At 45.8% G+C, this 9,831-nt stretch overlaps 1 long non-coding RNA gene across 1 annotated transcript; it reads left to right on the top strand.

The window, feature by feature from the left end:
• Positions 1–1,320: 1,320 nt before the first annotated feature.
• Positions 1,321–7,764, top strand: LOC129382357 (uncharacterized). The gene is made up of 2 exons (XR_008610434.1): positions 1,321–1,561; positions 7,346–7,764. It is a non-coding gene; the product is annotated as an uncharacterized lncRNA (long non-coding RNA).
• Positions 7,765–9,831: the final 2,067 nt, after the last annotated feature.

Consider the following 9,831-nt stretch of genomic DNA (forward strand, 5'->3'; position numbering starts at 1 on the left):
TGGTGCCACACGTGTGGGGTGCCGCTCAGATAAAAGATCACAATGGAGAGCATAGTTGTTGGGTCACACCTGTTATTAGCACTGGCGTTTTCATAGAGATTGATCCATTCGTCAACGTCCTGTCTCTCCAGGCCAGAGAACACACCAGGGTCACGATGGGGGGCAACCGTGACGATTGGAGCAGTCTGACAAGCCGAAGCCGTTGCAGAGGCGGCCTTGTCACCGGGAGGCAGGGTGACAAACTCGATGTGCCTACCACTTCGGAGTTCCGTGGCTAGGACGGGTATCGCTAACCTCCACCAGAATGTTACGTGGGGAAAGATACAGACGAAAGAGGCTATTTACAGTGGAGCCAGACGGCCAGGCTGACACTCGCTGGCGCTCAACGGCACCGACCAACTTTCATCGTCGTTCTCGGGGCGGCTCGTCTCCCGAGCATCGCTAAATGATATCGTGAGAATACATATATATGTGAGTACGAGAGGCCAGGGGGTTAACCGAGGGGTCCGATTTTTTTGTTATTCATATCATATATCATGAGAAACCAACGAACAAAGACACGAATGAAAACACAGGGGAAATTACTTCTACTAATTAATTGAATTAAAGAACTGATAAATTAATGGAAACGCCATTGAATGAAATAACAACTTGCCGCTGGTGGGGAACGATCGCACGTTACTCCCAATGTTAATTCTAGTAGCAACACATACCGCGCCGCGGTAGCTCACTTGGTTAGAGCATCGCACGCGCAATGCGAAGGCGCAGCATTTCCCCACCTGCGGCCATTCGTTTTTTCATCAAGTTCCTTGGAATGAATTTAGCATTTCTTTAATTCAATTATTTGCAGAAATAATTTCCCCTACGTTTTCCTTGGTGTCATTGTTGGCTTCTCAATATATATATATATATATATATATATATATATATATATATATATATATATATATATATATATATATATATATATATATATATATATATATATATATATATAGATATAGATATATATGCGCGCTGCGAGCGTCCGTATAATTGCGACCGGACTAGAACATGTCCGAGAGCCTCAACCACCTGTGTAAGGGCAACTACGCTCTGCAAACACAATGCCGCTACCCCCTTTCCCCCCCCCCCCCAAGTGTCAGAGCAACAAAACAGAGGCCCTTGAAATTCTGCTGCAGACAACACAAGTTTTCGTCACGTTGGCGTCTGACAATATAGCATCGATCTATACGGCTTACGTACGTTAGTATCCTCACAGTCGACAGCTCAACGAGACTCCGCTTTTACTGACTAACGCCCTTGCAGGTGAGACAACAATACGAGTGAGACAACAGTAAGGACAGCAAGAATCGCTAGCTGTGAACGATGTAGTATACCTTAAGCCAAGCTGCATCGGTGCCGCACGCTTTGTATATCAAGCCTTCGTCAGCGTTCGGGCAGATTTGACCACCGCAGCTTTGGCAGAGAGAGCAATCAATGGCGTCGAAGACGTGGTCACTCTATTCTACGTGGATTCTCTTAGCGGTTATCGTCGCCATAATCACTGTTGGTGCAGAAGGTACGTGGAAAAGGTACCAATACGAAATCCGCATGAAAATGTGATGAGAGAATGTTACTTTATGGCTATCACATGCGCGATGATAAGAGGCCCCCAATTGAAGGCTCTGATAAGCGAAAATTCGACGTTCAAAGGGGGGAGGCAGGGGGGGGGGGGCAGTTCTGTCTGTTATGGCTACTGCAATTATACACATACTGGAGGCGCATTTACGCTGTCGGCGCCGCCGTTGAGCGTTCGCGCTATCGACGGCGCATGCGCAGAGCGTTAGAGTGCCCCCAGAGACGCGGAGGCTGCAAAAATGACGAAGTGAAGTGGAGGCACCGGGAAACGCCCTGCCGCATCTGCTCGGTGGCAGAGCCAGGAGTCCGTTCCATCTTCCGCTGCTGGCATGAGCGTTGAGTGCGTGCACACTATAAGCACACTTGCGAAGCCTCTGAGCTGCTGTGTGTGAGCGGAACGGAGCGGAAACGCCAAGCTAACCTTGTATAATTTTTGGTAGTCACTACAGTGACGGGGCCCGGTACTTTAGCATGAGCCCTACAGTGACGGGGCCCGTCACAATAACAACAACACTGTAGGGACGGGGCCGTAACTATAACGATGTCGGTACTGGGGGCGTGCATAGAGTTTCATACAACTATGGGGGCGAGGACTTACGGAGTCGCCATCTGTCGGAAGCGCCTCATTTGCGTAGTCTGAGCGATAACGCGACACGCTCCGCATAGATTTGGCTATCGGCGCGAAATAAAGATACTACGTGGGAGCCCTCCTGGACAATTTGACAGGTACTCTCGAAATGACACACATAAATAATCTTGGACAAATAAAAAGCACACAATCGTTTACATACGCTATCTCTTTACCTACTACGTGCAGTAGTAGTAAGCTGGGACATTGCGCGCGGTCGCCGCAATCGATTCCTCCGAACCAGTTTCTTGCGTGAAAAGTAGGCAGTCGCTGAGAGAAAATTTTGTGAAATATGTTCTCATAGTCAGCTGTCTCTGTAACCAAACGGCGCAAAGCAGAACGAAGCTTCAAGGCAGCGATCGCACGGGTTAGCGGTGATCGACTGCGCGTCTGCATACATGTCCGCGCGCAATGTTTAGCTGTCGCTGCGAGCGTGTTTTCGCACCGTACCGTGAGTTTTATGCCGCAATATATGAGCATTTGACAGTGCGCAAGCAACCATTGTTGTTAGGACACTACCAGAGCTGTTCAAGAATAATTTCGTTATAGCTAGGCTTCGATGCCGTCGGCGACTTGTGATCTGCCGTCGCGCATGTTTTCTTTTCCTTTTCTTCTGATTTCTTGGAAGCTTCCATGCAATTATTTCTCAAGTTGCATCGCACTGCATGTTGGACCCAATAGCCGCAGGCTAGAGGATGGGTCCGAATAGGCGAATCAAAATAGACATTCGGCACAAGCATACGGGGATCAACACAGGGGATTAATGCAACACATTAGCACGTTAAAAACAGAAAAAAAAGGAATTTTTTTACGGCATGCATAGGAATTATCACCAGTTACATAAATTATCAAACCGTAAACAACAGAACGCCAAGCAAGAATACAAGCACAGAATCAGTGGTTTATAGCTAATAAGCAGTGCTTCGCCGAAATTTTATCTTTTTTATTTTGGAGGGTATGTTGTTCCATGTCCCAATTTCAACACGTTCAAGTAGTCTTTTGCCATATACAGTATGTACAGGAGGCAGGTTGAAATTTCCAGCGGCAGTACTTCAGGTTTGATGATGAAAGAAATATGGACACCGGGAAAGGATGATTAAGTTTCGCAACACTATTTACGTAGGTAGCTGTTTTATGCTCACTCATAAGATCGAATGGAAATATGTTCAGTTGATTGAGCAGTGGCTTTTCTTCAAAAGGTGGATGCGGTTGGTTGTGCATAACAGCGCCCGAGGGAGAACACTGTGTTGAAGCAACGCCTATCTTTAGAATGTGAACGACGCGACCCATGCGCGAGTATATTAAGAGGAAGCTCCGTTTTCATGATTAAGTTACATGTAAAACGCACAAATTATTTTAGTAGGCAATCGTTGTACCGATTTGAATGAAATTTGTTGCATGTGAGATAGAAGGTTCGATTCTAGTGATTTTATCATTTGCTTTCGGGCCCTAAACACTTTACGAGAGTTCCGGATTATTGTTAAGACAAATTTCAAGCCCCATGTTTACAAATCCATAACTCGTCACCGAAACTGATATCGCAGTTCTTGAAACTGTATCCGTAATACACAGCGTCATAAGGGGCCAAATTTTGTATGCAACTTCACAGATTACAAGGAACTGTTATAACGTATGGAAGGATTGTGCAAAGTCCTACTAACAAATTAATGGCACAATTCATAGCTGTGTATAATAGGGCAATTTCGTGCGCCACAGCTTTAGCAGAGCACACATTTCACGCGCACCGGTTTCTGCATAGAGAGCATTGATTTCGCGTATCTAACAATCGCATCTCCCAGAGACGCCAGTGGCGTGCTCTCAGCTTGGCTGTCAAACGACTAAGAAAGCAACTAGACGCACCATGACGCTCCGCTAAATGGGGTTCCTAGCGGAACGTGGTGAGCGTTCCACGTTCCACTGCCGCCATGTGCGCACGCGCATTAGCGCATCAGTGTTCCCGATAGCGTTCTGCTGAGTGGCTGCGTGCAAATTGGTATGATACGCCGGTCTGAGCGGAGTGTAACGTAAACGCTCAACTAATACTCTCTTATAACTGGAAGAAGCCCTTAGTGGCGTTTAGTTGTATTTGTCGATATTGTCGAAGATCATTGGATAAATATGTTCAGTTATATTTGTCGATATTGTCGAAGATCATTGGATAAATATATTTCTTGATTAAATAAGAAAGGCCCGGAAGTGCTCGCCCCTCGCAAGTGTGTAAAAATAACGTGGAGGCATCGATATCAAAGCCCTGCAGATAAGCAGGGCAATAATTCATTTTTCATCTTCTTATTATCTTCATATCATCTTCTTTATCGGAGAAATGGCAATACGACTAAGTACTGTTCGCGCCGTTGGCCATTTCCGGCACCATTTTTCTGTCACGCCGACTACGACGGATTTTCGCGTAATGGGGCATATAAGAGTGTTTTAGCTGAGATCCGCTCCGAGTGGTCCTGCTAAGCCAAAGCGGAACGGCGGGCGATTTTCACGTTTTGGTTATGCGTTTAGCGTAGCGTAGCGGAACTTTCGTAGTTCCAGCGACCTCTGGCAAATTCAGGGTAATGAAAGAGAATAAAAACACCTATTGATCAGTTTTATACAGTAAAACGTATATATGTGTATATATAGCTTATTTCTCCATGAAGTATCTAGACGGGCGCTTGTAATGCGTTACCGGTCCATTTTACCTAACAGAATATAAAGCGCCGTCTTGGGGAACGCCATGTGCGCTTGCTTTATGCATCCAATCCAATCCTTTCTGACGCCAACGCTAGCCACAGCGCTGCGCAGCACGCTCCGCTCAGGCAGCTTTTCAGCGGACCTTGTTGCTCGCTCCGCTAGCCCGCTTAAGGCTGAGAGAATGGCGCATGCGCATTGGCGCTTCCGCTCCGCTTTGCTGCTTAGCGGAGCGTGAACACGCTCAAGTAAAACGCGCTATTATGATTTCAAATTTATAATAATTTGATCTGTATTTTTATATCAACCTTTTGCAATACCACGTAGGCCACTTGTATCTTGAAGAAGGGGTTGGGGAGCCAGACAAAACGCAACAATGAAAGAACTGCGGCGACGCCGCCTTGAAGTTCGCGCACTAGCTCGCCGTGATGCCATGGATTTTGATGGCGTCAGCGCTGGCCTAGTTAATTTCTTTGTCGGTAAAGAGGGACTGAATTGTAAGATAAAATAGTTACGGACTGAATTTAGCAAGCTTCATGAACTATTGCGGTGACTCAACTCCCCCAATCACGAAGAATTGCTCACAGTTACGTACTGGTTCTGGGGGTTCGACGCGGAATTAAAAAATAATTACGCGCAGAATCTCCTGTGGGAGTTATCTAAATTCTGCGTAAGCATTTGCTACTAATCACCTGTTATTTCGTCGTCGTATATTGCTGTGTTTGGTATAGTTGCGTGAAACAACACGCAAAAATCGTGAAACGGAGAAAGCGGGGTTCCAACACCGAAATGTTAACTGAGAGCAGCATGAGAAGACGAACAGTTGAGTAGTAGCAATGTTGACTCATGTCATATAATCGTGCATTTGAATGATGCCACTGCTTCGTCGGAGATGAGCACTGGCCCATGCGTGCTGTAGCGGGTGACGTAACAGAACGATATCACTTTGGTTGATCTCGTGAGTAGACGTGATCGATGACGCTGCCTCATCTCGGTGCGAATCATTATCAACCGTGATCAACTGTTCTCTGGCGGCGGCTGTGTATATATATGGCGCGGCCACACGGGCCCTATCTTGAAAACTATCTGTGATTGGGACACTCTGCGCAGAGCGCTGATAGCTTCGTGTGCGCTGTGTTCGCGCCGCTTAGTTCTTGTTGAAGCGAGAGGCAGCACGAAGGGGTCAATTGATTCGCTGCTGCGGGCCATTCCCTGAAAGAAATCGTCCTATGTGACGGACAGACAGGTTTCCTCGTTGACTTGGCATTGAAATACTTGCGAACCTAAAACTAAGGCATTGACACTTTTTTACTCTAATGAGCTTCCTACGCGGTGAAAATAACGGAAATAGAGCTTTGAAAGAGTGCTTCATTAGTCTACACTCGTTTAGTGTTGCTATTTAGTGTGCCTTGAAGGAACAGAGCTAGCGCTTAGGACTGAGTGAGGGTTGAAGTTGGACTGGTTGAAGGACTGGTTGAAGTTGTGATGGGTGATGAGGAATAGCGTGAGGTAAGGTGTTGAGATGATCCTCGGCGGCAGGAAGTGCTGTCTCGATCACGGAAGGCGCCTCGATTATTCCTTAGCAGGGGGAACCATAAGCAGCCAATGTTTACAAGTGATGGCCTCCAAGCCAAGCATATTTACCGAGCCGTACGTCTGTAGCTCCGTGTTCAGCATGACATCGTCGATGGTTCCCAGGACGCCCAGAAATGTACGACGGCAAAAATATCTACTTTGTGCTTCCTATGCTTTCGTCATCTGAACCTTAAACTTCGAATTCAATCGAATTCAATGCAATCTGCGCAATGGAGACTTTGTATGAGTTCTCGAATTACAGACGAACCATGAAAGAGGCCCTGTCGTGGGCCATATCTTGGTTGTGACCCATACGTAGCGGAGTAACAAATGGTCGAGATTTTCGCGAATAAATTTGACAAATTGCAGCATCGTCTTTTTTTGACGCGGCATTATTTGCCGTTGCACGGTAGCGCGAAACATTACTTTCATAGATGGGTAAGCTGTTTCGATTGCTTGTGTAATGACTTGCTTCCTTGGGAAAACTATCGCACTGGGTAAGTAAGCTACGTGACACTTTCGAGTCTGCAGGTCTGTGCGCCGAGTTACACCAATACGCTGCCATAATACGTGGTTAGTTCGGTTCATTATTTATTCGATAAATATATAGAAGAGCGCAGAACGAAGTGGCTCGGCTGGTAAAGTAACCACCCAGTTAGGGTATTTGCGAAGGAGGCGGCGCCCGGTTTGATACCCGGACGGAGATGAATTTTGCGCAACTGCAATGAAGCTTTCATCCTGAGGAACCGGTATAGTTATTGGGTCAGCCGACTATCCAGTTTCGAAACGTTGCCATCAATTATTCAGAGCACCTTTTTATTTACACTTTTCTTTCCTTTTCAGGGTCAAAGTTACGTATTCGGTCATTATGGCCGAAATGTAAACAGGGAGAACACTCAGGATGTGTGAAACCTCCCGGTAATCCGTGCGGGGAGGACACCTGCAACGTGAAAAAACGCGGTAATCTTTGCTCTCAAAGCTGTCTAATGGACTGCGTGTGTAACAAAGGCCTGTATCGTCGCTTGTCTGACAGGAAGTGTGTTCCCCAAAGTGAATGCAATGCCTAATCTCACCGACAATGGCGTCATGTAGATACGGCGCTGTAGTAAACGACCGCAGCTGCGTATTCCAAATTTTTCCCGATGCCACATAATTCCAGAGCCACGATCTTGAAGAAGTCACGTCGAAGGGACAGTTTGGCTCTGATCTGAGCGTTCTAAAATACGGGCAAAAAATAAACTAATAAAACATTCTCTTCATTATTTCTCTGCTTGAAAAAAAGCTCCAGTAAGAGTTACAATGCGAGCAAATGTACTGACTGAACTCTTCTACGCTGATGTTCACTAACGCGCTCCAACCCTCGAACAAGTCTTTGAGAAAATGTGAATTACGAGCTTCTTCTGACAGAACAAAAAAGCGGGCCGCTTTTATCTTCTTCCTAAAATACATAAAGTTCCGGTCGAAGAACTATTTACAGCAAAAATCCCAGTTCGGCCTATTGTGTGCAATAACAACACACCTACTGAGTCACTATCTAAATTCTTAAATCACCATCTGTCAAACAACCCCACCATCCTCCCATCTTTCGTTCAAGACACGCCGCAGTTCTTTCAAATTATCGACGGCATCAACGCCAACCAAATCCTTTCCGACCCCACTATTCTAGTCACTTTGACTGTTTCTGCCCTTTACACCAACATTCTTATGAGGGCGCTTGGGGATTGATTGCGAGGGTTGATTGTGAGAAACGGCTTCAACTAACCTAAGGAGCGATAAGTAAACTTCAGGAGCGTATGCTCCTGAAGTTTACTTATCGGTCTTTAGGTTAGTTCTCACGCTCAACTATTTCGAATTCGATTCTATTCACTACCTGCAAACTTTCGGCACTAGCATGGATACGCCATTCGCTCCCACGTATGCCAACATTTTCATGGGACAGCTTGAAGCAGACCTGTTCAAATCCTACCCTTTAACACCCCACACCTATATTCGTTACATTGACGACGGATTTATAATATAAGAACACGGCACAAGCGCCTTAACCAACTTAATTAGCCATTTAAATCGCTTTCACTCGAGTATTAAATTTACTGCTCACCACTCTCCTGGTCAGATCAACTTCCTGCACACGACGGTCTGCATAGAAAACAGAAAACTGAGAACGACAGTTTACCGGAAGCCTACTGATAGCCAGCAATATTTATACTACAACTGTCATCACTCGCTACATTGCAAGCAAGGAATTTTTGTCAGACAAGCGAAACGAATAAGAAGAACCTGCAGCGAAGACCACGATTATATCCACCACATAAATGACCTTAAAACAACGCTAGCAGAAAGGAACTATCCCCAAGTTGCTCTCGATAGAGCTTATGATGCCGCGTCAAGATTGGTGAGACAGTCGGAATTGGCGAAGAAACAGCCCACACTAGAATCTGACAGACCGCCGGGTTTTATAACAAAATATTCTAATGCACTCCCAAACATAAACAAGATCCTACGAAAATACCACCGTATGTTATGAAGTAATGAGCGTCTGAGAAAAGCGCTCCGGGATGTAGCTAGGGCTACCTATCGCCGATGCAGGAACTTTAAAGACATGTTAGTGCACGCAAAAGTCAGCCAACAGCATTCCGCCGTAATAAAAGCATGCTGTCGCCCCAGGTGCAAAACCTGCAGACGCCTTCAAAGTGACATTAAAATTAAAAGCCCCGCAAATAGTTATACACATGAAGTCAAATCTAACTTCACTTGTACAAGTTCGGATGTGATTTATATGCTTGAATGTTCCTTCTGGAAAAAACAATATATCGGTGAAACACGACAATCAATGAACGTCAGATTAAACGGACATCGCGCGGATACAGCTAAAAAGCTTCCCAACGCCGTCGCCGAGCATTTCAACCAACCAGGTCATAACTTTGATGAACTTAAACTCTACATCTTACAGTCAAAATTCCGTTCTGAGCGAGAAAGAAAATACAGAGAATCATACCTTATCCATAAGTTCAAGACATTGCAACCAATAGGCATAAACGTTTCAAAGAGAGCTTTAGAATCTGTTCGCTATGCTAAATTTGAAGCTGGAGGCAACAACACTTAGTTTGGTTTCCTGGCGTACTTCTTTTTTCCTTTCCTCCTTTTTTTGTTCAGCCGGCGTGTCAGACGGCGTTGACACTCCGGCTAACACGTCTGCGTTGACAGACGGGGGGAGGGGGGGGGAGTCGGTCTTGTGCACAGCATTCTTTTATTCTCAATTCGACACGCTAACGCACCTTCCCTCGTTGCCGCAACCACCCGCCTTACCTCCGCTTCCCTTTAGAAGAATC

The sequence above is a fragment of the Dermacentor andersoni genome, chromosome 6, assembly GCF_023375885.2.
Source record: "Dermacentor andersoni chromosome 6, qqDerAnde1_hic_scaffold, whole genome shotgun sequence".
Classification (NCBI taxonomy): domain Eukaryota; kingdom Metazoa; phylum Arthropoda; class Arachnida; order Ixodida; family Ixodidae; genus Dermacentor; species Dermacentor andersoni.